Source organism: Gobius niger (assembly GCF_951799975.1).
Source record: "Gobius niger genome assembly, chromosome: 12".
NCBI lineage: Eukaryota > Metazoa > Chordata > Actinopteri > Gobiiformes > Gobiidae > Gobius > Gobius niger.
Genome location: NC_136863.1, coordinates 4756915 through 4780994, shown reverse-complemented (window position 1 = coordinate 4780994; position 24080 = coordinate 4756915). Strand labels below are relative to the sequence as shown.

The following is a 24080-nucleotide window of genomic DNA, read 5'->3' as shown; positions in this document are numbered from 1 at the left end:
GGAGAGTTTATTCTTCCGACGTAAAAACCTGTAAGTGAGTTTTACTGTCAGTCCAAAAACACAGACTGACTCGTGTTTTTCTACTTGTCACCTGTGGCTTGTGGACTGCAGTGGAGCAAAGAGGGGCGGAGTCAAACCATCATAGATCCATGAGGAAAACTCATTATAAGGTCAGTTGATTATGGATCAGAGATACCACTCTGGAGCTGTGATGTCATCGTTTTAGTAAAAGTTGCGGAGACGTCACGTAAACGGCGTTTTGAGATCTTTCCACTCTGGGACCTAGTTTGGAAATTGTTCGTTTCCAGACGTTGGGTCGGGGGCTAAAAGGGGGTTGTAGAACCATTTTAGTTGGTTGCAGGACTTTGCCTGAAATCAATCTGATCAATGCAAGGACGACCTGTATTGAGGTTTTTATTTATATATTCTTTTCGTATCACCCAAAGGTTTTCAAACAAGCTATCGGATTCTCGGTGCTGGTACTGTATGTAGCCACAGTAGTTCCTGGACTCCTAAATAGATTTGATTGATTGATTGGCGCCCTATTTTGTGAAGTTCATAGTTTTACACTGACATCGACCAGAAGAGCGGAGACAAATGTGAACAAACTACTTTGTTTTTATGCCACAAAAACTGTAGGACAACAGGAGGTGAGTTTTGAATATTATGCTCTAATAACACCACAGCAACGATAGACACGGGCCCTTCGCTGATTGGTTCACTCCACTTCCTGTTTCCTTCTGTATGTTCTGCTCTGGAAATGTACTTGATGGCGAAAGGTTCCGAGTTTAATCATAGGAGAGTTTAACAGTAAACAGAGAAGTCACAAACAGAGAAGTGTTTTAAACAAGTGCTTCTGCTGATCAACATCCACATGTAGAGCAGGGATGTGAGAGCGAAGGGAGGCCGGCTGTTTAAGGAGGTTTTTACTACGAGTCTCAGCTCTGAGGCATTTGCAGTTTCTCTCTGCGTCTGCGCAGGCAGATGTCGGCTCTGTCCTCAAAGTTTACAGCGGTTCTAATGTCTGCCACACAGAACTTGTGAGAGGAGATGTTTTCAGGAGCAGCTGTGTCCAAATGAAACAGGTTGAAAACGGGGGACGTGGGGGATCACTGTTATCCAGAGCTCCCATTGGGGCTGTTTAACAATCATGTGGTATCAGAGAAAAAGTGTAGGTTCTTCTGCAGGGGTGTCAAACTCCTTTTGGGTCGCGGGCCGAAATTCAGCTCCACAGCGGGTTGCGGGCTGCATATAATAGAGACATCTGTTCCCAATAATTAATAATAATAATAAGCTGTGATTTGGTCAAAGCTGACTGTAGCTTCATTAATAGCAAAGGCTTACACTTATATTGCACTTTACAAGCCTGTGTCACAAGTTCCTCAAAGTACTACATAGTCGTTATTCATTCACTCCAAACTAGGTGGTGGTAAGCTGTTACTGAAGCCACAGCCGTCCTGGGGCAGACTGTCCATTTACCACGTGGTTATATAATGTGTTGTTCATATTCTGAGGTCTTATTATGTCAGTGCCCTCTGCTGGACATGTGTGGAACTCTTTCCTTTTTTTAAATGTAATGCCCCCTAGTGGCTAGAATGAGCATTCTGTTTTTTCTTTAAAAATTCATAACTCCGTACATTAATGGGCTAGAGACTTTTTATTTACATACTGGATTTTATGCTCTACAGGGCAGGGCCAGATTAAATCATCTCATGGGTCGAATCAAGCCCGCGGGCCACATGTTTGACACCCCTGTTCTATTGGTATCGAGAGCAGGAACCAAGTTTTAATGCCGTTTGTCCAGGGATGGCATTACAGTATAATTTTTTTTTTTTTTTTACTTTTTCTTTTCAAAATGTTTCTCCTCACTTTGTGACAGTTTTTATGACTAATATTTGCCATATTTCCCCCAATTTATTCCCAATTTTCCTCCCATTTTAACCCAATTTTCTTTGAGAAATCTTCTTACCCAATCGTCCTTATTTTTGCCACAATTAATCCCAATTTTTTTTACACATTTCTTGACATTGGAGATGAACCCGATATTGTACATTTGCAGATCTTCCACTCATTAGTGTTCTGTTGGCTGGTTCTGCACGATAAATATTTTTGTACAGGTATCGGAAAAAGCGTCATTCAGGTATTGGAAATCAAGTATCGTTAAAGTACCAATACATTTAGTGGTACCCAGCCCTAGCTCTCATAAACAATAATAATGAAAATCAGTGTGTCGGCCTATAACAGGTAATAACTACTGGTAATCTAGGTTTGGTGTATTGCCGGTTTCTCTCCAGGCCACACCAGTGCTCTGTAGAGGCACAAATACATTTATTGTAAAAGAACCACAAAGTTCAGTTTTATTCTCAACATTTCAGTGTGACCTCAGAAACTTTAGCTCCTCCAAGACGACCTCCACTGCCGCCCCAAACTCCCCCTCATTCAGGCCAGCTCCACCGTAAAACCCTTATCGCCTCGTATAGGTAACGAAGCTCCAAACCACAACTCCCATTACCTTGAACATTTCCTTCCCCCTCTCCGTTCCTCATCTCGCCACAATCTCCCCAAACTCTCACGCATCTCGCCCTGTTTACCGCCCTCCATAATCCCATCAACGCGTTTCCCCCTTCTCCACCCAAAACTCTGCTTTCTGCCCGATGAAAGCCGCGCAATAATGAGCTGTGTGGGTTTGACTGAAGTTTTTTTTTTTTTTTGTGCCGATGTCTCTTTCTCCCCCGTGTGGGTACGCGCGATCGGGCCTAATGATATTCCCGGTGGAGTGTGGAGTGGTCCCCTTCGAGTGGCGCGGACATGAAGGCAGCGCGTGTATGTAAATTCCCTCATTTATGGCATTATCGGGAAGAGCCATTGTCTGGGCGCCGAGAGGAGGAAGAGGGAGCGGCGCGTGTGCCCACAGAAGATACGGCGTAAAGGATGGTGACAGGAAGCGGGCAGAGGGGGAAATGAGAGGCGGGGAATGAGTGAGGACGGGGAGAGAGAAGAAGATGAAGTGACAGAAGAGAGAGAAGAGGAGGGGACGGGTGGCATTAAAGATGGAAGACAATTTGGAAGGGGAAAAGGTTTCAGGTTTAGAAGCAAGTCTTGTTTTTTTTTCTGAAATGTAGGGTGCACTTGCAGGCCGATTGAGCCCAGTGCATACTTTAAACCAAATTCGAGCCTAAAATTTACTAGAATTTTGTTCTTGTCGTTCTCCTGTGGTTCGTCAATCTATGAAGTTGTTTTGTATAGCCCAATATCACAGCAGGGGTTGCCACATAGGGCTGCAGAACACATTAAAACAGTGAAACAAAACTATGTGATGTTCAGGCAAATGTAGTGTCCGGGTAAATTTGATGTCCAAGCAGTCGGGTGCAGATAGAAATGTGCCCCTGAGTGCCCCCACGTCCCTCAACGTGGCGAGGGAAAAACTCAAAAACCCAGGGGGAGAAAGAGAAACCTCGAGGAGAACCACATGATGAGGAGATCCACTCCCATGGACGGACAGGCTATTTGTCGTGGCTGAATTGACTTAAATTTTCCACTGTAGCTGCCATGAATTTTAGCTTTAGCTTGATGTGTGTTTGAAGAGGGTTGATGTCCAGACTTACGAATGGGTGTTGGCGTTGGTAAGGTTTCCTCAAATATCCAAAATAATCCACATTGTATACACAAAGTGCAGGTCAGCAGACACAGTCAACAACTGTTCAGCCTGAGGCCCTGGCGAGTATCCACACTTCCACAATAAAGATTGGCTCACCTGGCTCCACCCTCTGGACACCACCCAGCAGACTCAAACAGTAACTTATATTCCACTAAACACATACATAGTTCATCTTAGTGGCAAAACGTAAGGGGAAGGCCAAAATGGCTGATGGGAGACCCTCTGCAGACAGACTGTTGAAGAACGTTCAGTCCTTGTTGGAGCTTCAGTTTGGGTTGTGCAGAGTTTCCACTGCAGATACTGCCGATGACTGCAATACCATCCATCCATCCATCCATCCATCCATCCATCCATCCACAGAAGGACAGCCTCATGGTTCAAACTGGGCCTGTTGGTCTCTCATAAGGGGCTTCTGAACCGCTCCTTGTCTGACCCGTCACCCATGGGAGACCTTGCCAGGGGCACAAAGACCCCGACAACAGAGCTCCAGCTCCAGAGCTCCAGCAATACCAACACAACTATTTTAAAATTAATTAATTCATGCTTCACTAATGCACTAAAGCTTGATGTATTTCTGGTTTCGACATTGTCTGAGATGCTCAGTACTGAAGTAAAAAGGAGCACTACACAGAGAGAGAGAGAGAGATTACCCCACTGTATTCAACACTGTCAACCCGAGGCAACCTTGGCCCGAACCAGGCCACGATACTGGAAATTACAGGTTTGCAAACAGCTCTAGGTGCAGTCTGAGAGGGCAGCATCAGGAGAGTGTCTGACACTGGACACTTAATCGCTGAACTACAGAAAATCCACTGCCTGGACTGGATTTAGACATATACAGCTGACCAAAAAATAACCACAAAATAAAAGTCACACACTCTAATATTTGGTTGTATGAATCCGCTGTGCCGCCATTTCAATAAGCGTCTGCAATGTCAAAAGACGTGGCACAGGCGCTGGGACATTGAAATAGGTGAGGAGGTTGGCGGAGAGTCCTGCCCAGTAACTCGATGACTCTACGAACCTGGGACAGTAGGAGGTGAGCCTATTCTTTCAGAGGAAGAGCGGGTTCTTGCTTGTGTGCATGTGCCTCTGTAATTCAGGACAGATAAAGAAAGGCGCGTGGTTTGAAGAATGGCCAGGTGTGAGAATGTGACCAGCTCAGCCATTTGAGAGCGCGAAGGAGAGCGGAAGGAAGGAAGGGGGGAGTCACGGTGAGCTACTTTTATGTAAAAAAGAAATATGGCAGAGGGCTACTAACGCGGTGAATCTGATGACACATGTGATTCTATGACTTAAGTTCTTGCTCCGTTACTTTTCCAAGTCCAGACACCTTCACCAAACAGCTCTAATCTGGTCCGTGGCCAAACCTGGTGCTAATTAACATGTTTCTCAGATTCTTTCATTGTTATTACGTCTATTGAACAACTTCCCAAATCATTTACCTATACAACAAAAACCTGGCAAAAGATATACATTTTTTGTTGTGTATTTACAATGTATTTACAACAACAAACATCTGCAAATCATAATGCAATGCACGAGGCACACAGCGGTTGTTTTATTGTTTTTTTTTAACATAAATTGGTGTTTGGTATTAATCTCAAACCTATCTTTATCCATCAGCCCACTCCCCGCTCCTCTTTGCTGTGCAGCTGGTTCAATAAAAAGAAAAAAGAATAGAGAAACAGACGTGCATCCTGTGTGGCTGTAGTGAAGCTATGGCAAATGTTTTTACGCAGCGATTAAAGAATGAAAGCAGTACTAAATAACTCATGCCCCTTGAGGCCATAAGTGCCACTGCAGGTGTTGTAGCATGTTGTGTTTTTTTACTTATTAATTGTCTGTGAGAGTAAATACTACGCTGACAGAAAAGACAAAGGGAGAGAGGGATATTGTACATCCAATTACACAATGGAGATATTTTTTTTTCACTCAAACTTGGCTGTAAATACTGTTTAAGTTGCATTAGCACACAGTTAGCTTTGCCCGTTAGCCTGTTAGCTTCTTCTTTGTGATTCCATTAGTGTGTATTGGTGCTCCTACCCGGTGGCAGTGAAATTGCAATTGTGGTTTTCAGGCCAGAGACACCGGGGGAGATGAAAGACCCATTAACACTTGTATTACCCCCAGAGGGACTACGAAAAGGATTTATTAAGGTAAACAAGTTGCTTAGTATTGCTTTAAGCTTGTAACACGTGGTGGTAAGGCGGAGGTGGTCAGCCATGGACGTGTACGACTGGAAAGGAGCAACAACAAGATACTTATTGAGTATGCAAAATACGTTTGCTGGCTTTACCACTCGAGAGCACAGCGGTCCATGTACACACGGCCGAGTCCACGACACAAGTGACAAATTAAAGAGGTGCCATGTTGTGCCGTGAAACCATAATGACATAATAACAATGAAAAGTGACTGTTACAAGCTTAGCAAGAGATGAAGAGGTGAGCCGGTGGAGACCCAAACAACATTATAACATGGTAAAAAGCTTAAGAAAGTTGAGCTATAGGACTCTTCAGGGACTTTTCCTGTAAATTTGTCATATACATTCCATCCTTTAAATCTGAGCCATGATCCTGATCGAGAGTACCCGGTCAGAGGATGAGCTTTTACTGTGGATGTTTTAGCTTGATAGGGAACACCAGAGGAAACCCGAGTCTCTTTGTCTCTCATTTGAATAATACTCCTCTGACACCTTCCCCTTGTACATCCATCACGGCTGCTCAGGTCTGCTCTCTTTGTCTCAGCGTGTCGTGGGCCGCTGTAAAGAACTCTGCTCACAAAAGATTCACTTCACCCTCTCTCCCTCTATCCTGCTGACCATCTCTCCATCTCATCCATCCCTCATTTAGCTACACAGTCCCGATCAGAAGTTTAAGACCAGTGGAAAAATGTGTTGGAGAAGTGGGATGACGTCTATAAATGATCAGGGAAAGTATTTGCCGAGGTTCTTCAGCCATTAACTTTTTGGTAAGTGTTGGATGTTTTGTGTCTCTTTCATGAAGCTTCATCAGCAGCACAAATTATGTTAGTCTTGGCATCAGGATGTACATATTTTGGACATTCTAAAGAATACCATGTGTAATGGATACAGCTCCGTCTGAGAGAGAGACACCGCTTTCTACAGTCTGAAAACCACCAATTAAAATGATCATATGCTGCCATCTGTTTACACTTTTATCTTTGTACTGAAGGAAAGCACACACAGTCTTCAAAGTTAAGGGGAATAACATATATTATTATATTTCTTTTTCTTTTCTTACGTTGTGGTAACAATATCTCCACTAAGTAGCAGCCACAAACAAGTCTTCGAGATTTCAAAGAGGGATTTGTTTTGTTTTTTTATATCAAACCTAATTTATTCACGTTTGATTAAAACTCTGAACCAAATCTAACTTTTTTGGTCAGCGATTACTTGTTTATCCCAAAACTAAATGAGATATTCAAAATCCCCCCTGAAAACATCAAAACAAATGCATTTTTAATCATTTGAAGACAAAATTCAAAATGATGTAAAACTGTCAGTTTTGTCTTTCATTTATGTCTCATAGGACAGGTTTCAAAACTGTATCTCTATATGAACTTCTTTTTCCATCAGTGTCGCCTGATGGTTTATGGCGTTGTCATAAAAGCTGCAAATAAGTTTTTCAGCATGGAGTTTTGATTGGAAAGGAGATACAAAGACATGGAGAGGAGCAAAGTGGTTCAAAAGCCCATAAATACATAAATAACGGAGAATGCTAATATGATACTTCATATTAGCATTGTGCTAATGCTAACAGCTAGCTAGCGATAGCTACAACTGCCGTTTTTTCACTTCCACTGAACAATCTGTTGTGAGAAAATATCCATATGGGCCTGATTTACACTTGACTTTATTGATGTGCTGTAAACAAGTTCATATTCCGCCAGAAAATGGCAAAACAAGTGGAAAATTGTGTTTTTCTTAAGATTCTATTTTCAGATGCTGTCTGTATAGAACGTGATTTAACTGTTGATGATGTGGAGCCAGGCTGGTGGTCAGAAACACCTGACTGGAGGATTAACCTATTGCACATGTTTTTACCACTAACCTACGCAGACACGGGGAGAACATGCAAACTCCCCACAGAAAGGCCTCGTCCAGGTGGGAATCGAACCCGGGACCTTTGACCTGTGAGGCACAAATGCTAACCGCTGCGCCACCGTGCTGTATTATGTAGTAAGAAGAGTATTTCTCCATTACTGCGTGTTAGATATCCAGTTTTCCGTGTATAGGAAACAAAAGAAGGTGAAATGGTCCCGCCACACGTCACACTGGAGTCACTGAGCACATTCCTGTTTATCGCGGCTTGTGTTGGAGCGAGTCCCAGAGGAATCCTGCAGCAGAAGAGCAGCTCCACTCTGTCTATAAATACCCCCCCCGCTTTATCCCCGTCCCCCCTACCTCCACAGAACCGGGGGGGTCAGCCTCCTCACACCTGGACCCCTCTCCTGCCCTCCCCTGTAAGCCCTCTGCCCCTCAGCGCGTGGCATCTGAACCCAGCCAACGGGATAATTGCCCCCACAGGCCGCGGCAGCGCAGGGGGGAGGAGGAGGAGGGGGCGGAGAGATGACCCCCCCCCCCCCCCCCACTCCAATGCATTCAACACTGTCAAACCCCAGGCAACCGTGGCCCGAACCAGGCCACGATGCTGGAAATGAGGAGTTAACAAACAGCTCCGGGTGCAGACGGAGAGGGCAGCATCAGGAGAAGGTCTGACTCTGAACGCCTCGTCACTGAACTGGACAATTCACTGCTTTAGACACACATTTAAAGACCAAAAGAAACAAAAAAAGTTGCCACAAAAGAAAACTCTGATATTTGGTTGGGCGCCTTTAGCTTTAGCAGCACATTCGATCTGGTGTTGTTTCTATAACTTCTGCAACATCAAAAGATGCAGTGTTGTATTAATGATGTGTATTAACCTCTTATCACCCGCCTGAACCAAGCGCTTTTTCTCTAGTTTGGAACAAAAGTGGCAAAAGAGCTACAAAAACGTGCCGGAAAAGCAACAATAGTACAACAAAAACACAATTAAAGAGTGATGAAAAAGCAACAAAAAAATCAACAAGAAAACCACGAAAGAGCGACAAAAATCAGATGAAAAAGTGACCAAAATGTGACAAAAAAAGCGGTGACAGTTTTTGTAGGTCTGAGCTTTGAAAGGTTGTAATCTCAAAAGGCAGGAAGCGTTTAGATTTGGGTAAAGACTTGGCACATCCTTAAGATTCCCAACAGGGTTAAAGGAACAGGCCACCGTTTTTTCCACACTGAGATATGTTCTTACCTGAGCTGAGACGAGTTCATACGTACCTGTCTGGTCTTTGTGCGTTGCCTGTGGTCGCTTTTAAACTTCACCCACGTTTGGAGCCATAGGAATACACTGGGAGAGGCCAAAATGCTAACAACATGTTTGGTCATTTTGTGTGACTGAGGGCACACACAAAGACCAGAGAGGTACGCATCAACTCGTCTCAGCTCAGGTAAGAATATATCTCAGTATGTAAAAATGGTGGCCTGTTCCTTTAAGGTCTGGACTGAAAATGATCTCTCATGCTCCCTGAACCAGCCTTTCACAACGTGACAATCCTGCCATTATCATCTTGGAATGTGTGCCCAATGCGGTCTCACCTGGAGCTTGATATTACAGTGTCAGTAACATAAGATGGGAAATTCACTTGTTAAATCAGCTCTCAAGAACTCAATCTGGAATCACACCTGCTTGCATTGTCCGGGCACACAGCCAATCCATGAAATATTTAGTTTTGAAAAATGATTTAGTATCTTTTAGGCTCAAACCACTTTTGCTTCTGTTTCCAATGGTGAAGGCGGGAGCAGTTGAAGAAGCTGGATTCAAAAATACTGTGAGAATTCAGTTTGCAGGTAATGTGCCATCAGGGAAGAAGAAATCCGTTGATGGAATAACCTGGTCATTCAGGATGTTCATGTAGTCAGCTGATCTCAGTCTTTGGGCACATGGTGTTGCTGAACCCAAAGCTGACCGACCGCAGCAACAACAGATCAGAACAGTTTGGTAAATCCTGGTGGACGCTTTGGTCAGGCGGTGTATCACATCAGTATCTTCCATTACCGTTTGAGGTAACACTTTACATTACGGGCCGGTAAGTCCTTGGTAAATACAGTGGCATTTACACTAGTAATTCTAGGTACTTACTGTGGTTCTTACACTGGTACTTACGGTGGTACTTACAGTGGTAATTCTAGGTACTTACTGTGGTACTTAAAGGATACTATAGTGAGAATTACAAGTTATGTACTTCTAGATTCAGTGGTGACTCTTCGTAATGAAGGTTGTACTTCTTGTTTTCCCTAGTGCTGTTTTATGTTGTTTTATAGTCACACAATCCTAGAAATTACGTCTGTATGTAGAAGTACCTCATTTACTACTTATGTATTGCTGCTGTAGTATTCTTGAATGACCAATAAGTACCATAGATGTATTCATTAACGTATTCAGTAACGTAACTCTGTGTCTCCCTAACCCCTAACCCTAATGACTAGTAATTATGACTTTTAGGACCACAATAATCACCTAGAATTACCACTGTAAATACTAGTACTTACCACTGTAAGTACCACAATAAGTACCGAGAAGTACCACTGTAATTACACTATAAGTACCACAGACTTACCGGCCCCTAATGTAAAGTGTTACAGTTGGGGTAGAAGATGTGCTTACTGTATTGTACAGTGATTAGCGTTTTGCAAGTGTACTCCGTTATACCTGAACTGCGTTTGGCTAGAGACTAACTCTCTCTGCAAAGGAAGACGGTGCATTTGGCAACAGTTTCCGACCTCTCCGTTCGACCTCGTTACCATGGTCACCTGTCCGAGCCTGTACTCACGAACCCCCTCCATGTTTTGGCTCTCCTCTCCGGCGGCAGGTGTTCCGGTGCACGCCTCACTTCCTGTCCTCCACCGCTCCCACAGACGATTACCCCTGCTCCGCCCCCTGCAGGTGTGGGGCTGATGTGCGGGGCGGGGCAGGCCTGTCAATGGATGCACCCGGGGAGGAGGCGCCTTCTGGGGGAGAACAGCAGAAAAGAAACCCCTAAATGACTTTAGGATAATAGGACGAGTATAAGTATTTGTGCTACATGTTTGATCACCGATTAGATTAGAATAAGAGCTGGAGCTAGAGTTTCGAAATTGGCCAAAAGTTGAGATTGTACATTTTGAAGGCGAGATGCTGCAGGTGAATAGGCGAACACATTATATTTAGAGAACGTTTCCTGTAGATGACTGACATAATGTGAGGAAAAAAAGTATTTCTGATTTTCTGTCATTTTATGCCTTCATAGTCAACCTAAATAAACCTGTCTGAATTAAAAATGAGCATTGTAATGACTGATTTAAGTCGAATCATTTCGGACATTCCCGCTTTTGCAGAGTGAGCAAAGTGAGTGTGTGTGGGAGCTCATTAGGAGACAGTGTGAATGGACCGGGAGAGAAAGACGGAAAGGCAAAGAGGAGGAGGAGGAATACGCTGGGAGAAAGATGGAGGTGGAGCTGGTGACAGTTCAAAGTGACATTCGCAGTCCTCTGCACAAACACACATTTAAGGTGTCTGTCTTACGCTATTGCAGAGGAGCTTCTCGGGATGGGGAGCGGTGGCTGGGTGGGCTGATGGGGAATCTTTTACTGTACATAAGGAGCAAAGGTGTTAATATGAGGTGAACGTCTGATGCATCTGAAGTGTCCTTATTCTGCCAAAGAGCTGCTGACAACAGGACGTTTAAAAAAATTATTATTATTATTACCTACGCAGACACAGGGAGAACATGCAAACTCCACACAGAAAGGCCCCATCAAGGTGGGATCGTAATTAGCCTCAAGAGAACATTAATAACACAAGAAAGTAGTTGTTCTGTGGACAGTTTCCCCCACCTGAGCTGCAGCTCTCCGCAGTTCAGCCAGGGTCATCATAGGCTTCTTGGTAACAGCTCTGGTCAGTGTTGTCCTAGTTCGGTCAGTAAGTTTAGGAGGACGGCTGGGTCTTGGTAGGTTTGCAGTGATGCCAGACTCTTTCCATTCCTGGATGATATATTTAACTGTACTTTGAGAGATGTTCAAAGCTTTGGAAATCTTTTTATAACCCTAACCCTAAGGCTACTTCTCAATAACTTTATCCCGGACCTGTGTGTTCTTGGACTTCATGATGCTGCCTCAGACCTCTGAGACCATCAAAGAGCAGCTGTATTTGAACATTAGACATTAGATTACACACAGGTAGACTCTATTTAGTCATTGAGTCAACATGTGATCATTCAGAAATCATCAGGCAACTTCTGAAGGCAATTGGCTTCACAAAAAGGAAAAGGGGGCCTGTAATTTGGCACATCACACTTTTTCAGTCACAGCAACTGAACATATTGGATTTACCCTGGCTGGCTCCAAATCGCAGGACGAAGTCGGGCTTGGTGACCGGACTAAGTTGCTCTGTCAGGAATACCAAGCCTAACCTGTCTTGTTCAAGTTTATTTAAGTCCTTTTTTTTGGCCTACCTGAGTGGAAAGTACTGGACTTGGCGTTCCCTCCACTGTAACCATAAAACTTTGCACGAGACACTCGGGGAGTTGATCTCATAAACTTTTCACTTCTCTCTCCTTGGCCTTCATTCTGTCAGGACGTCCAGTGTCTGCGCAAGATCCAAGTCAAACAGGAGCTTCGAATGTCTCCGTTATTTTCAAAGGGGACGGATATGGCGTGGTCAGAGTGGTACGAGTCGGTAAGAATTGTGAAAGTGTCAGGTTAACGGCCACTCGGTTCCATAGAAGATGATGTATATCTTCGTTGAAAGATATTTCCTGCGCATAAAACAACGTTGGCGTTGATCTCTTAAACGTTCCACTCTTTTCTCTATGGCCATTTGTTATTTAAGGACGTCCAGTATCTGTACAACATCCAAGTCAAACAGGAGCCTCTCATCTGTCCCCTCACGCCGGCTCCGAGTCCACTGGCCTTGCACATATTTAAACCTTTTGAGTGGAGCTTTGGGACCCCCCCCTCCTCACCTGAGCGTCCCGGATCATTCGTCTTCCCTGACAGGATGGCAGAAATACGACCAAAGGCAGAGCCGAGGCGGTTTTGGGGGGAAAGACGCAGGGCTGGTTACGTAACAGGGCAATCCGAGCGCAGCTGGGGCTGAACGGACGTCTGGAAGAGAGAGAAGGAAACACTGTGAAATGTGGCTCTGAAGAGGGAGATGAACCAGTGAGTTATAGACTGGGTCTACGCAAAAACAAAGACTGGGCCTGAAGAAAACTTAGTAAGAGGTCACTGCAGATATGTGACAGTCAAGAAACGGAACAAAGAGGCAACTGAACTAATGTAAAGTGGAAACAGAACAGATTTGGTAGTGTTTAAGTGAAGTATTTTTGTGATGGCGTGGCAGCAGAAAGCAATCCATCAGGCCAAGTATGTTTTATTTATTACAGTGAGAATATTTAGGCAATAAATGAAGGTATACATTAAGGCCTTGATACTCAGAAAAGTTCAAAAGTGTCTGCAAGGTTTAAGTCTCTGTTGTCTCTTCAGAGAGTTCAAGCTGCCCCCCTCAGATCAGAGAGATAAATGCACAGCTCTCACTAAAAACAAACAAAAACTCTATGATATTGAGTTTTTAGACTCTGGTCTGCGCAGAGAGGGTAGCCTGGCTAACACCAGACAAAAATCACAAGTGATATTTAGTCTGGGGACCACCAATTCATTTTCTCGTAGGAGAGGTGTGGTTTACGATCGTCCATAGCCGTTTATTGTGCGCTATGAATGTCTACAATGCGTCTGCGCGTAGCCACAGCCAATCGTATCATCGTATGAGATGACGTATGACGTACACCCGCTGTAAACTTTCGAGCTAAACTATTTAGAACACGACCTAAAGCTTGATCGGAAAATAGCGTTGCATCTGCTGCTGTCATGTTGGATCCGTAAATAAACTACAAGCTTCCATATATCGATAAGCACGTCATCGTCTTGCCGTCCCTCCTTGTTCTGTGATTGGTTCCCAAATCCATGCGAAAATTTTGGCCATGGTCCCCAGGCTGTTGTGCAGTTCAAAATGATTCGAGCGCATAAAACAGTCTGGCGTTAGCCAGGTTACAGAGAGGGTGTATTATTCATGAAATGATCTAATGATGTTAACATGATGAAGTTGATGGTATGGGCGTGGTTTGTGCTCAACCCTGTTGCTTTTTGCATATTGGACAGTCTGGATGTGTTGATATTATGTATGTTTTTACTCAACGCAAATCAGTTTCCTCACAAAGACTATAGATACAAACAGCAACGTGTCATACAAGGGGCGTGGCCTTGCAGAGGAGGAAGAAAACCTCTCAGAAAGTCAAGCCAAAAGCGGGTCCATATGGATGTTTTTCACTGCAAATTGTTCAGCTGAAGCGAAAACTGCACTTGTTAGCTAACATAGCTTCCTGGTTAGCATTGACCGTTTTAGTATTTGTGGGCTGTTGAACCACTTTGCCTGTAGCGGCTAACCCGGTAACTTAGCTTACTGCTACTGCCAACAACAAGAACCAGCTTTCATTCTAAATGATTGAAAACCCAGCGAAAAGAGAAATTTGCCATCCATCAATCATCATATTGTGATGTAAATTTCAAAACAAATGTCCAGATCCAAAAAATAAAGGTTGTCCATGAATTGTCATATTTCTGCATACATTTCAAAATAAAGGTTCAGACCTGAAAAATAAAGGTTGTAGTAAGTTGTTGGTATAATAACTGGTGTAAATTTAATGTCACTGTACATTGTGTGTGTCTCTCCCTCGTTTGCGCCTGCACTTTATTTAGACTAATTTAACATTTTCTCTTTCTTATTAATGACTGGATGATGACATTTTAACGACATATACTGTATATTCCCTTGGTATTAGCAAAGTAGCTGTATTCTAAATACCCTCTGACTAAAGAGTAACTGTCCCGGAATACAGCCCCTCACTGAAGTTCTCAGAGCCCGAGATGGTTCATACGGCTCTAACATATCAGAGATGGACTTTAGTGCTAAACTATGAAAAGACTTGTAACAAGCAGAGCTGTTTTAAAGGGGAGAACCTGCAAACTCCAAAGGGGAGAACCTGCAAACTCCACACAGAAATGTCCCGTCCTGGTGGGAATCAAACCAGGGACCTTCTATCTGTGAAGCTCGAGCACTAACTCGGGGCAAAGGAACCCCACGCGTTCCTTTGCCCCACCTTTCACAGGTCAGAATCATCTAGAGCTGGAGGATTGACACAATATCATAATCTTGAGTAGCCTATACAAACACAACTATTTCCCCTTGTAAATAGGCTCCTAGGTGGTCCCTACTCCTCAGTTTGGGAATCCGTCCTTCAGCCTTCGGCCCGCGTTGCCAGATCCCGGACACTGGGCGCTTGTATCCCTGCCGTGTTCCTGGTGAATAGAGCCGTGGTCTGTCAGGCCTGATGTGTTCAGCAGAGCTCTGTAATGACACGCCTCACCGCTCCTGTCCACTGCGCACAGAAATACGGCCTCTCCCCGGGCTCTGAGGGAGTCCCGGGCCAGAATCCAGTCCAGGTCCAGTCCTGGTTCAGATCGGATCCAGACCTCAGAGGTTTTTGGCTCTCAGACCTGTTTGTCTTTGTCTCGTCTGCCTGGTTTCATGTGGGGACGGCCTGCTCCAGTCTGGACTCCGCAGACATAAAGGTGAAGTCATGCACAAAGGAAAGGCTTGGAAATTACAATTAGATTAAGAAAATGAATGTCATTATCTGGTCATTTCATAAATCAGGTCGGACTAGAAGGATTAAGGCCTATTCACAGCAGGTAAATCAAGCCAGGAGTTAAACAAAAGTACAAAATAATGTCAAGTACAAGACTGGGGAGGCCCAATACTGGATTTTAGGATGAATATCTGAGTTTGCAATATACAGGAGGACAAAACAAATTCCGTTTCACTGTTAAAAATCAGGTATTATCCCATTAAGATACTAAGATATTAAGATACTAAGATATTGTTGCAAGAGTTAAAAGAACACCTCATTTCAGGAAAACGGGATTTGTATTGTGAAGTTAAAGGGGCTAGATGCAAGTCATTTTACGCTCACTACTGCCACCTCAGGTCTTATGCATAACAGCAGCTTCTATATTAAGCTTGTGCATGACGGCACTTCAGACAACAACTTTTTGAGTGACAGTGCAGGATTTTAGAGGCAGTTGTGGTGAACAGGTCTGAGCTCATTCTACACATTAGGGCATTGAAAGAACATGTAGGGGGAGGAAAATACTGAATTTTAAAATTTTTAAACTTTGTATAGTCCCTTTAAGCGGGGAAAAAAACAGTTTTGCCTTGCTCTTGCGAAAATAAATCCGTCCGTCCATCCATCCATCCATCCATCCATCCATCCATTTTCTTCCACTTTTCCGTTGCCGGGTCATGGGGCCAGCTGTTGGAGCTGCCCAAATCACATTGCACCAGCCCCTTATGGCTCCTCCTGCAGGTGGTGGGTCCACGGGAGGACGGCCTCACGATTAAACGGGCCTGTTGGTCTCTCATAAGGGGCTTCTGAACCGCTCTTTGTCTGACCCGTCACCTATAGGACCAGTTTGCCATGAGAGACCCTACCAGGGGCACAAAGCCCCCGACAACAGAGCTCCAGGATCATTCGGGCGCTCAAACCCCTCCACCACGTTAAGGTGGCGGTTCCAGGAGGGGGGCTGCAATACCAACACAACTATTTTAAGATTAATTAATTCATGCTTCACTAATGCACTAAAGTTTGATGTATTTCTGGTTTCGACATTGTCTGAGCACTACAGAGAGAGAGAGGAGGGGCAAGCAGGAATAAGACATTGAAAAATCTTTTTGAAACAATTTGAAAAAGTCTTTTGTCATATTTTGTCACATTTTTGTATTTTTTTGTCACATTGTCACTTTTTTGTCTTTTTTTCTTGTCAATTTTTTTTATTTTTCTTGTCAAATTTTTTTTGTCAAATTTGTGTATTTTTTTGTCAAATTTGTATCACATTTTTGTCACATTTTTATATATTTTTTGTCATTTTTTGTCCATTTTTTGTCCATTTCTTGTGACATTTTTGCCACTTTTTCATACATTTGGACACATTTCATACATGGGGTGAAGCCAAACTGGAGAAAATGTGCTCGGTTCAGGTGGGAGTTAAGGGGTTAACACACGTTTTTGTTGCTTTTCTAGCAAAACCAATCAGTGCGCCACAATGTTAGCTAGCGCACAAAACATAAAATAATCATCGCAAAGAGTATATTTAGTTTTTAAACATTGCCCATTGCGCAAAACATTGATGTTTTCACCTGCCGTGTCTGCCCTTAAACCACTTCATCGCGGTTTCTTTTCCATTTGTATTTCTATTTACACATTATAAAACTACAGATTTTATAACCTCCCTGCCGCTGTTTATTGCATTTTCACAATGTGCACAGCAGTGTTGACAAGCGGCTTAAGAAATCACCCACAAACCTGAGGATCAGTGGTCTAAACATAAAGGGTTTACACAGTTATACCTTTTCAAAACATCATCCAACAAACCTCTGGCAAAAAGTGAGCAGATAAACATGAAAGAGCGAAGACCCAAATGCAGCTATAGTTCCTGATTTCTCGTGGTCTGTTTCTGTAAGAGTTTCTGTAAGAGTTTCTGTAAGAGTTTCTGTAAGAGCTCTGTTAAAGGCTGTGACGAGGCGACTTCCAGCTCTTAACTGTAATTAATGACCAGGTTTGTCCTGATTACCTTTTATTAAGGGCCCTCCGGAGTGCTCCAGGTGAAGAGGGAGAAGAGAGACGGGACAGACGAGAGGTGAGAAAAAAGGATTATTTCTCCTCCGTCGCTTGTAAAATCTGCTCCTGTGAATCTCGTAAAAGGTCTCATCGACGGAGGCTTTGAACTCGGCCGCCGGGACACTGGTCAACCAGGAAAAAGAAAGAAAGCATTACATTCTTTTCCGGTACTTTCACGATACTTGGTTTACTTTTTTTTTACCTATACCGATACTAAAATATTTAAAATTAAAATATTATAATGATGTTTGGAATATATTCAAATTTACAATATCGGGTTCATCTCCAATGTCAAGAAATGTGCGAAAAATGGGGAATAATTTTGGGGAAAAAAGGGAGGATATTGGGAGAAAGTGTGGCAAAAAATAAGAAAAATTGGGTGAAAAAATAAAATAATGGGGCAAAAATTCAGGAAAGAATGGGCGGTTGATTGGGGGGAAATGGGGGAGAAAATAGGGAAAATAGTAGTAACAGAAATGTAGCAAAAATGAGGGAAAAATTGGGAGAAATGTGGCAAACATTCTGAGAATTTTTTTTTACTAACATAGCTACTACATAAACAAATTTTAACTTAGAAACAAATCCTTCGGGTCACATTACACAGACATCAGGCCACATCACCCAGACCAGAAAAGTTCAATTTTGCCTTTAAAATTAGGAAAATATTAAACTTTTTGTCGTTTTGGAACATGCATGGACTATAGTAACTTTGCGACAGAGAGTTGGCAATTAAAGGGTTAAAAAAAAAAGTCAAGTTATAATAAACGTATATGTATGGAAAGAGGAGAGTTAGAGATTCAAAATAAAAATAAAAAGTTTTGAAAATATCAATCCTTCAGTTTTTTATAGCCTCTTAAAGGGGCTAGATGTAAGTTAGCCATTTTATTCTCACTACTGCCACCTCAGGTCACATGTGTAACTGCAGCTTCTATATTATTCGGACGCGAAGTAACATTTTAGAGGCAGGTCTGAGCTCATTCTACACATTAGGACAGAGCTGGAACATGTAGGCGGACAAAAATAGTTAATTTTAACATTTTTAAACTCCATATAGTCCCTTTAAAATTTCAAGCACATTTTTGTGTCCGAGGGACGTCAACGTAACTTTTTTAAAGGTGTGATTAAAGGTTAATATGACATGAAATATTGAAATATTGCCAAATTCTGTCATACCAACTGTCGAACTACTAAACTATTCTAACCCCTTAACTCCCACATGAACCGAGCACATTTTCTCCAGCTTTACCCCAATCCAAAAGCTTCTGGAAAAAAGGTGTGAAAATAGCAACAAAACTGAGACGAAAACAAGGATGAAAATGTGAAAAAAGTGAGAAACAATTGACGAAAAAGTGACAAAAAATGTGACAAAAAAAGTACAAAAAATGAACAAAAAAATGTCAAAAATGGACAAAAAATTTACAAAAAAATTGACGAAAAATTGAGGAAAAAGTGACAAAAAATGGACAAAAAAGTTATAAGAATTTGACAAAAAAAATGCGAATAATTTGACGTAAAAGTGACAAAAAAGTGACAAATATTTGACAAAAATGAGATGACTGCCCAACAAAAAAAGTGATGAAAAAAAGGAAAAAGATCAATTGAGTTGTGTAGGTCTTAGCTTTCAAATGAGGCGTTACACTGGCCCACAGGATTTGGGTAAAGCTGAACTGGAGAAAATGCTCTCGGTTCAGGCGGGAGTTAAGAGGTTAATTACAGGCGAGAGAAGTTATAAATGAAACAGGATTTGAGAGTCCTGCGTTGCAAATCTGCATCTGGGAAGTGATGAAGCTCTCCTTTTATTCGCAGTTTAAAATTCAACAAAAATGCTCTCTGTGAAATTCCACAACTTTTCCCCACGTACACGGACGTCTCCTTGTCTCATTTGTGTCCCCGCTGCCCGACAAAACTCCCGCGTGGCTCCTGAGCCGCCGCGTGAACCCACCGAGGCCGCCGCCGTTTGAAATATAATAAACACGGATCCGGGTCTGAAGATTTAAATCCTGTTCATAAAAAGCGCGCACCTCCACTTCATAAAACAGCATTAGCCATTAGCCGCCGCGGCTCAGCGCCCGGGCCCCGTGTGGCGGCCCTTAGCATGTGGCGCCGCTAGCATCTCATATTAAAATGACAGAGAAGGTGCGGGTCGGGAGAGCCGCCGCCGCCGCCGCCGCCGCCTCCGCCTCCGCCGTGCACAAGGTCAGGGCTGCAGAGAAATGAAAAACACCCAGATGACACGACAATACAAAACAATACAAGAGCGTACGCCGCTGCGGTGATGAGCTTTTGTCTGTCACATTGTCACGGCTTGTGTTTCAGGGTCTTTGTCTTTGAGGAGCCGAGAAATCCCACAGTGCATTGCAGCAAAGGCGGTGTTTCTGTGTGTGACTGCAGGGAGTTCAGAAGTAAGTAAGGGAGATCATTCAGGAGCTAGATTGGGATTTTAGTTTGTTTTTTTCCCACATCCTCAATAAGAACCTTTCAATTACATGAGGAAAAATACACATTACTCCAGTACAAGCTAAAGTATTTATTGTAGGAGTATTTGTTGTAGAAAAAGTGTTCAATTAGAAAGAACAATTCCGTTTGAATGAGTTTTGTGAAAAGCATCAGAGTCAGAGCATTGACACTACACCTGCACAGCGCCACCTACTGTTCATAGAGTGAGCATTATTAAGCTTTTAAAATTAACTAAACACTGAGCCGATATTTAAATTGGAACCTTTTTTACTGAAGTAGAATATTAGCAAAGTACAGATCTTCTAAATCTCCACTTAAATACAGTACTTTTACTTTTACTTCATTACTGACCACATCTGGCAGTGGCTACATCACAACTGTATCAGATCTGAACCAGGTCCGAGCCAGTTCTAAACTAGACCTAAACCAGGCCTGGACCTTGGACTAAACAGGGCCAAAAACAGATCTAAATCTGCTCTAGACCAGGACTACTCCAGGTTTAAACCAACACTGAGTGCAGGTGGAAAGTGTTTTGCCTCACAACCTGGGCCGTGGGTTCAATTCCTGGACGGAGTGGGCCGTTCGATGTGTAGTTTGGATGTTCTCGCTGTGTCTGGACGTGTGTCATCAGCGTGCTGTGGTTACCCCCATCAAACCGAAACATGTACAATAGGTGATTTTGGTGATGGGTCCCTGGGGACTGGATTGAGGCTGGCCATGACCAGATGTGGTTTAACCTGATTTCATGACTTCAGTTGATTTTTCTCCAATAAAAGTAAACGTTGTTCAGTCAAATTCTTCAGTGAAATTACTGAAGTATCTCAGTCGAAAGAACAATAACTTTGCACCTTCTAAAACATGAAATTTCCCAAATTCACACTGTACGGCAACACGTCGGGGACAATCCTACTTCACTGTTGTGAGTCACAGACATTTGACTCTCATAAAGTGTGCAGTAGTAGGCATTTGTTTGTTTATCTGGGACAGTGTTAATGAACATGAGACTCCATGACTCCAAATTCCATTCATTGTCCCACACTGACTCTCACAAACACTCTCTCACTTTGTTGTGTCAAACACAACAAAGTGTTGTGTTTGAAGAGTTTTCTTTCCCACTTTCCTCCAGTCTGCTCCTGTGCCTTTCTCTCACTCTGCTCTGAGCCGACCATTTAACTCCGCCCCTTTCTCGCATGAAGATGATCAAAGTAAAACACTTTTAAAAACGCCATGGCTTATTAAGAGGTTTTACTTTTGAGAGCAGACGAGGAATATCTAAAACATTTATTTTTTTTAAGTAAAGGGTTATGTTATCTTAATGGGCCTAATTGTAGCCACATTATGAAATATTAATGAGCGGTTTTCTTCATATGAAAGAGCAGGAGACTTTTTAAAGTATTTGTCCGTTTATTTCAAATAAAATCGATTAAATGACGAGCAAACACGCGCTCAACTCACAACGTATTCTCTGACTGGGTGCTAATGCCTAGTGATAATGTATAAATGAATAGAATAGAAAGGACAGCACTCCACTTTTATAGCCTGTCAAACTAAAAAAACGTAATCATCCAAACCGAGTAAAAAAAAAAAAAAAGAGATTTTATTTCTTGGCCCTATCACCCAGCCCTAATTCTATGTATTCAGAATACAATGCTCTGATTGAACAAAGTAACAGATTACAAAATACATTTTAGGCAATTATTCAGTATTTTGTAACTAAATACAATTTCAAAGTATTCTCCCCAACACTGTTTACTTTCCACCTCTGCCCATGACTCCAGACAGGTTTCCCAAGTGGCATTGAGGGACGGGTCAAATGATGTCATTACATTAGAATAATGATGAATAAAGACCATTATCTTTGCCTTTTACTAAGTCTGACCAGGCAACGAACGAGCCAAAACCAGGTCGAAGCCAAGACACACACAGTTGAAAACCCGGTGTCTGCGTTTGTGAAAAGTCTCAAACGCCCTTGTACCTTTTGCGGATGTTTTCGCCGATATAACTGAAAACTGGGCCTCTTCCCGTTGGGGTCCGTATCAGCGCCCGCCACGCCGCCATTACAAGTTAACCTGTTGTTTATGAATATTATCGGGACATCGCGCCGGCTTCTGCTACCTGCCTCTGCCTCAGAAATGACAATGCGGCTGGATTCCCGGCTCATATTTCCAGGGATATCGCTGTGCGGCGCGCGGACACACAATAGCCCGGTTGATGTATCCGCCCGTTGTCCGCCTGACACCTTTGGAAATTGAAAACGCCAACCGACGGATGAACCACAAACACGCGCATTTGCCATTCATGGAATACATATTTCCTCTGCCCCCTCGACGCGGTGGATATTTTAAAAAAACATGAATGAAATCTAAATGGGATCTTAACATACTAGCGCGCGGCGGACGCTCACCGGAGGGTTCACCGAGGGCCAGGGACGGTAATGGAGGAGCTGTTTGCGATGCATCATGGGAGGATTGCGGAGCGAGCGGGAGGAGACAGTTTGCCTTTGTGGGGTCTGAGCGGAACAAGTGTAGGACACGCGTGGCGCCGTGTCGTATGTAAAAAGGTTATTGTGCGTTAATAGACCATTCAGACGTCACCTGTGTTTAGCTCTGCTTTGTTACGGGACTGACGACACTTTCACTATTACCTCCCACAGCGGTTCAGACGTGGCCCATGAAGCACAATTTAATGGACTCTTCAAACCACATGATACAATATTCATATTTCTAAATCGAACACAACATCCTACAAAGAGTCATAGAAACGTAAGACGGTCCAGGCAAAACTCTTTCTGTTTTAAATGTTCAGATTTTGGGCCAGTTTTCTAATGTGTAAATATTCACTTGACAATGTTTCTCCTTCTCCCTAGACTTATAGGAGAAATTGTAACTTCAAAACCCATTTTCCCAAAAGACTCAGATAGAAACGCTAATTTTATATCAGAACTAATCACCTAATGTCATTACTGTGTATAATCATTGTAGTTTAAAACATCTGATCATGATTTTTACCACAAGAACAAATCAGAATTGTACAATATGGCCCCCAAAATACACCTTTAAGGCCCTATACCTGATTTTTTTTTAACATAACAGACAATGTAAGAGGAACCCACACAATTACAATGCTAGTTGTGGTCAAAACTCATTCCTAACTTTCCTAACATATTTGTAGCATTGTATTGTTTGTCTGTTTACTTTATTGTCCCTGTAGGGAAATGTGTTCTCTGCATTTAACCCATCCTTCGATGCCGCTGGGGTGACCCGTAAGGAGCAGTGGTCGACGGCAGTGCCCGGGGACCCATCTCCATGATGTGGAGCCAGGCTGATGGTCAGAATCACCTGACTGGAGGATTCACCTATTGCACATGTTTTTAGTGGTTGGGGAAACCTACGCGGGTTCGATTCCCACCAGGACGGGGCCTTTCTGTGTGGAGTTTGCATGTTCTCCCCGTGTCTGCGTGGGTTTCCTCCAGGTAATCCGGTTTCCCCTACCACTAAAAACATGTATAGGTTCCTCTATGGCAGGGGTAGGCAACGTCAGGCCCGTGGGCCAAATCCGGCCCTCCAGCACAGAACCTCTGGCCCCCAATATGATTTTGAAAAATATTATTATGCAAATAAGGGATCAAATACCTGTTAAAGTACACTAAAAATGCGAGAAATAGTGTCTTTTTATGGTGTATTTTTGAAATGTCCTTGCAGAACATCCCACTTGGTCATATATAATGTAAAACGGTCATTCTCTACTTGTGGGTCAGGACTCAAAAGTGGGTCACAAGCCTATAGTGAACTCTTTTTCAATATTTTCCATCTGAAACTACAGGGAAACACACTGGAGTCTGTTAAAATTAGTTTTATTGGGTTGCTTTGATCATAATTTCAGTCTTAAAAGCAAATCTCAGGCTTGTTCAATAAAACCGTGTGGTAAATTCAATATTTTATACGATATATGACAAATTACAGTTTTATTTGGGTCGCAGCTTGTCATTAAGGTAATGGAGCCGGACCACTCTAGAACCACTCATGTAAAACTTTGGCATTTACAGAAAATGGTTCTTCACTTACAATGGTGAGGTTCGGCCATCGGTGCTTTGGCAATGATGAAAATTGGCCCTCCGTGACGCAAACTTGCCTACCC

At 43.0% G+C, this 24080-nt stretch overlaps 1 long non-coding RNA gene across 1 annotated transcript in view; it reads left to right on the top strand.

Moving 5' to 3' along the window:
* LOC306971042 overlaps positions 1 to 23564 on the top strand; it is a 127323-nt gene extending 103759 nt beyond the window's left edge. Inside the window, exon 2 of the long non-coding RNA XR_013793431.1 lies at positions 23453 to 23564. This is a non-coding gene — a long non-coding RNA (uncharacterized lncRNA). The remainder of the gene's footprint in view (positions 1 to 23452) is intronic.
* Positions 23565 to 24080: the final 516 nt, after the last annotated feature.